Raw genomic sequence first — 5,993 nt, 5'->3', positions numbered from 1 at the left:
ACTTCTTCATCATGCTCCAATACGTCTGTTAGTCTATAAGGTGCCACAGGACTCTTTGCTGCTTTTACAGATCCAGGCTACCCCTTTGATACAAGAAATCCTGAGACTGCTTCGCTTTTATCTTTGATTGCAATCTCTCTTGTGTCCGCTGGGTGTCGCTAGCACAGCAAGAATGAAAGCGGCTCCTTTGCAAGTGTTAAGTGCCTCCAGCTTACGTACAGCACAGTTAACCTTTTCCCTGTCTGTGTTCCTGAGTCTTGCCAGTCTGAAATATCCCTCACTCAGATCCAAGGAATTGATCTCCTCCTTGGTCTCTGCACTTGTTTGAGAAGCTGTGAGATGGCAGTTCCCCGTCCTCAGAGAAAATCACTGTGTTCTTTAATACCGTTGTCACCTTTGCTTGAAATCAGTGCCTTAAATATAGATGTCTTGTTGCTGTATCGAATATATCTGTACGCTTGTGTGGTGGGTCTTTTAACCTCAGTTGATTCTCCCTTTGTTTGATTCCACGGTATGTGTGTAACCCCCCTGTGTTTGTGTCCTGCAGGCTGCCCAGTTCTGCTCCTCAGTCCTGTCCCCCCCCTCCAACCTCCAACACTGGCTGTCTCATTGGGCCTGCTCTCCCTGTGTGTCTGGAGAAAATCCAGCCCCCGTGAGGACTTGCTCTTTGCTGCCTCAACTCTGTTCTCTGCCTTGTCAAATGACTCTACTTCTCCTTCAGTGCGTCTTGCCTCAGCCCTGCTAGTTTTCTTCTAAGGCAAAATTAGCACTGTTCACCCCGCACTCCTTGGGACAGTTGTCCCTTTTCTCCACCCACTTTCAAGCTTCTCCTTTTATCCTGTCTCTGACTCAGAGCTGGTTGGGAAATTGGTGGGGGGGGGGGGTACTGAAGTTTTTCATAGTTTTAAAAATAGTTTAAATTTCCCCATGGAAAATTTTGACTCTTCCTCAAAAATCCAAAAAAGTGTTTGACTGACAACAGAAGAGTTGAAATTTCCCCCAGGATGCAAACGTGAAATTTCGTAGTCAAAACCACAATTTTCTTTGGAAAAACTGCTTCAGAAAACTCTCAACCAGCCATACCCTGATTGCAAGCCCCCTCCTCCTCTCACTTTGGCTTGCTCCTTCTGTGCCTATCCTTTTGGCAACCAAATGATATGGCACTCTCCTGTTCTGGAGGGGGATAAAAGCCTTCTCTTCACCAGCCACTGGACAGGATGGTGCCAGATGGGATGGAAGACTACTCAATATCCCGCTCCAAGACAACTGCCCCTTTCACAAATTCCTTCACTGGCTTCCTCCCAAGTTCCTCATCCTCCCGTTCCAATCTCTGCACAGCCGCATGCTTAAATCTCCTCCCCTATTTTGCCTTTAACCTCCCCACATGCACCCTCCAAGCTTCCCCTGGCCCTGCCATTCCTTCTTTCCCTCGCTGTTGGCATTGTGCCTTGTTGTCATACTGCTGCATAGATCAACCCACCCAATCAATGCTTTCTCCTCATCTCCTCAAAGCCAGTTGTTGTGGGAAGTGTTCCAGCTGTAGCTACCTCTCCCCTCTTGGAGTTTACCCTGTATTGTACCCATTTGTGCCTTTAGACTGTCAGCTGTTCAGGGCAGGACTCTTGCTGTCACATTTGACCCATAGTACAGTACCATGCTTAACTAGAGCACTATAAATGATTGGAGACCTCTGGGTGTATGTATTTGTTCCACTCGCTAAACTGTGAAGCAGGTGTCACTAGAGAAAATCTTTGACTGATGGGAGCTTTCTCTCCGTAAAGGAGCCTTTATCTAAGAGGGAGCCTTTCCAGTAATATAGCACCACAGTGCTCTAGCAATCCTAACCCGTCCAACCACAGCTCCTAAAGAGCATCCCGCACAAACGCTGCACCTGTCGTAGAAGTTCCCTTCAGTGTCTCTAATGCGGATGTCGATTGGAAAGGGGAGCTGAGTGGAGAATGGAAGAAAAAAAATCCTGGCTATTACTTTGAAACTCCTCAGGTTTTCAAAACTATTGAAGAATTAGGCTTTTGTAAACATTTCTTTTTTCGAACCCAGAAAATGATACATGGAAGAATGTCCAATATCTTGCTAAAAATTCTCTGAATCTTTTTAATGACACATTTTTGTTGTTTGGAAAAGATGTTTTTTGACCCCAAATCCCTCACTTATGTTCAAAAAAGTTGTGAGGGTTTTTTGGGGGCTGGCTGTAATTGAAACTGTTTTGAAAATGCACAAGCCCCCTTTGCGTTCTCCTTCAGCCAAAGCTCAATATACCCTACAACTTGCATGTAAAATAGAATGTCAGAACTTACATTTTAAAAAACAAATAAAAAGCCTTGCACCTCATGACTAAGTCTTTTCAGCAGCTCCAGATGTATTTTACCCAAATAGCTCCATCCTCAGTCGCCCGGGCATTGCTGTGCTGGGAATGCCTGGGTGGGTGCATGCTGAATATCTCCCTTAGTGTCTTGCTGTTCTAGACTGTTTGCTAGACCTCACATTTTCTTTCCTAAAACCATTGCACACACCAGTGAAGAACCACCACTGGGAAAAACTAGCACTAAAGTAAATGCTTGACTGGAGAAACTTAACATATAGACAACCAGGTGAAAATAGGGAGGTCTGATTTTAATATCCTATAAATGGCTTAGTTAAAAGAAAACATTTCTTTACGGTGGTGGGGAAAGGTGGCTGTTGTTTTTTTTAATATTGATCCTGTTAACAAAAATGTAAGTTATAGATCTGCAGAATGATTGCGCCAAATTTTGTTGAGTAATTTAGTGTCAAAATGTAAATAACTATTTAATATAGTGGAAATGTTTTATTGTAAATTGGATTTTAAATAAAGTGTTTAAATCATCCAAAGCTGCTCTTTTGAACTGATAGAAGCACGATTTTTTTCCATTTGTGCGTGTAAAACAAGTGTGTACAGTACTTAAGTGAAATTTCTGAATGTGAAACACAGCTCTCTGTTTTGTTGCCTTGTGTAATATAGATTGTAAGGCAATGCACTTTATAAATAAAGATTTAGAAGAAATTATTTTAATTATAGTGATGAAGAATAGAGGCAGCTGCTGTCTCTTCCTCTCCCCCCCCTTCTGTATGCTTTGAGCTTTTCCTAATGGGCAAAAAAGAGAAGCTGGAATACATGTGTATTAATGTGAACCCGACTTCAGAGCTTTAATGCTATGACAAAGGAAGTCGGATGCTGTTTCATATTTGTAATATGCTGTTGCCTTATCAATAAAATGTATGGCGTTGTGAAAAGCTCATTTCAGTGGAGCTGGTTTGAATCTTTATGGGACTTTTTAAGCAGACAGTGATTCCATGCTTTATAGTTCTGCCCCTACTCCGACAACACTGCAGATAGTGTCGTGCCACCTCTCACCTCCAGTACAGCTAGGGAAAAACTAGTCCTGGTCTCAACATACAGTTGCATCAGTTTAACTAAAGGTGTAGGGTTTTGATCCCTTTAAAAGTGCAAAACCCTCCGTAGCTGCGCTCATTTGATTTAAAGCCTGGCTTATATAGCTCTAGTTTCAACTGATTCCTTGCTTATTAAAGCTAAAGCCAGAGTTAAATTTGAGCATCCACACAAGTTTAAATTGGCGCAACTTCTGTGCGAAGACGAGGCCTTGCTCCCATAGCATAATACCTAATTCTGCAAGCTGCCCACCAAGCGCTTGTTGGGTAAAGTACACCATGAACAAAAGGAGTCAGAATGTAACCCAATGCAGGAGCACCGCCAGCTTTTCTGCCGCCCTAGGCGGCGGAAGGTCCCGCCCCGAAATGCCACCTCCCACAGAGGCGGCGGAAGGTCCCACCGCCGAAATACTGCCGCGGTCGCCGCCCCCCAAATTGTAGTGCGGTGCCCTAGGCGACCGCCTAGGTCGCCTAGTGGCTTGCGCCGGCCCTGACCCAATGGCTTTTACAGGGGTATGTAGCAAATTGGCCACAATGGCTGTTTTGCTCAAATAGCAGAGAGTTGAATCGTTTTACTGCAAGTAATAGCTAGTTTTTCAGTTGCATTTCATGAGCTCCGATATTGTTGCCCCCTTCTTTTCTTTTTTTCCGACCTGAGCAGCCAGTCAGAATTCGGGGCCCTACGGCTGTTCCAGTTGGAAGTAGAAATTGATGGAGCCGGTATTTTCTCTGATGCAGTCTTGTTTATTTAAAGGGAATGTGCAAACTCCAGCTGTCCTTGGTTCTTCCTGTATTCAGAACAAGGGGAGCAGTTTCTTAGCCTCTTTAGCCAACAGACCCAAAAGCATGTGCTCTAGTTTTCTCCAGGGTGTCATTGTGCTCACCAGCTACTGATTGGCTTTCTCGGGGTTTTTTTTAACCTCTGCGTCTCTTTCTCTGTTTCTGTTTCTGTATGTTCTGCTTGCTTGCTCTCCTCTGTGTGCACTCACACGCTCTCACACACACTCAGCAAAAGTCCTCTACCCTCCCGGGTAGGTTCACAACCTTTTGTACCTCTTACTAAAAAAACCCAAATATATAACAGCTACTGTCTGGCTCTTTCACTATGGCCCTGATTACGTGGGACACAGTTGCAGAAGCGGGACCTAATTTTGTAACTTCCGAGATCATTACCAGATACTCTTCCGTTGTCAACACTTCAAAAAGGATGTTGACAAATTGCAAGGAGTTCAGAAGAGAGGTACAAAAATTATTCATGGTCTGGAAAACCTGCCTTGTCTCTTACTCTATCCAGTTTACCTAAGAGGTGACTTGATCACAGTCTACTGGGGAAGAGATTGGGGGGAGCCGAGAGTTTTTCAGTCTAGCAGACAAAGGCATAATGAGATGTAGTGGTTTGGAACTGAAGCATTTAGACTAGAAATAAAGCATAAATTAAGTAGAGAATAATCAGCCATTGGAACAAATTTATCTGGAGAAGTGGTGGATTCTCCATCAGTGAAGTCTTTAAATCAAGATCGGAGGTCTTTCTGAAAGATATGCTCCGGCTCAAACAGCGTGAGGCTCTCTGGCCTGTGTTATGCAGGTCAGACTAAATGATCATAAATGGTTCCTTCTGGCCTCAAAATCAGTGGAAAAAAAGCAAGCCTTATTCCTTAGAAACCCTGACTGCTGGTCAGTGTTCAGCCCCTTGACCTCTAGGGGCTGAGTTTCTAAAGAGCTGTGTGCACACATGCTGAACTGCTATGAAAATCTGCCCATTGCTGTCGCAAGGGGAGCTGCTGTGTCCTGAGCTCTTTGGAGAACTTGGAGGACTCAAAACAGCTGAGCTCTCTTAAATCTGGCTCTGATTTGTGGGTGCTAAACGCTTAATCTGGGCATAAATATGTAGCACTTTCCCTCCCCTTCTTTCAATTATTTTACTCTTAAATATTTATAATGGGCACCTAACGCACTAATAATTACCTAGGGCCGACTAGACAGCCAAGGGTGCGTGTCATTAACCCTTGGACCAATGTCCCAAGGGTTGCCAGGGATTCTCCATCACTGACCATTTGTAAAGCAAGAGGGGAAGTTTTTCTAACATCGCCTCTAGGAAGTGCTGCAGGGAAGCTCGCTGGCCTGCCTTGTACAGGGGGTCAGGCTGGAGGATCACAATGATCCCTTCTTTCCAGCCTTACACTCTATGAACCCAGGTCTGTTCTCTGCTCCTTGGGAGGCTCCCGCCCGCCCAGCCCTGGGGTGGGAACTGGGGGGAGACCGGCTCACTCGGGTAGCACATGGCAGGTGAGGGCAGAGGTCGGGCAGGCAGTGGCTTCCCTTGGCCTTGGCGCGCATGCGCAGAGCGCTGCGGGGCATGCGCAGTAGCGGCGGATGGGGTTCGGGCTTCGCGCGGCCCGGCTGCTGCTCCGATCCCGCCCCCGCCCCATGCCGGGCCCCGGCCCCAAGCGGCCCCGCAGCGCCATGGCCCCGCGCATCGGCACCCACAACGGCACCTTCCACTGCGACGAGGCGCTGGCCTGCTACCTGCTGCGGCTGCTGCCCCAGTACCGGGTACGGGACCCCCG

Source organism: Terrapene carolina, unplaced genomic scaffold (assembly GCF_002925995.2).
Source record: "Terrapene carolina triunguis isolate 2854851 unplaced genomic scaffold, T_m_triunguis-2.0 Scaffold836, whole genome shotgun sequence".
In the NCBI taxonomy this organism is placed as follows: domain Eukaryota; kingdom Metazoa; phylum Chordata; order Testudines; family Emydidae; genus Terrapene; species Terrapene triunguis.
Note: the sequence above shows the minus strand (reverse complement) of the source record.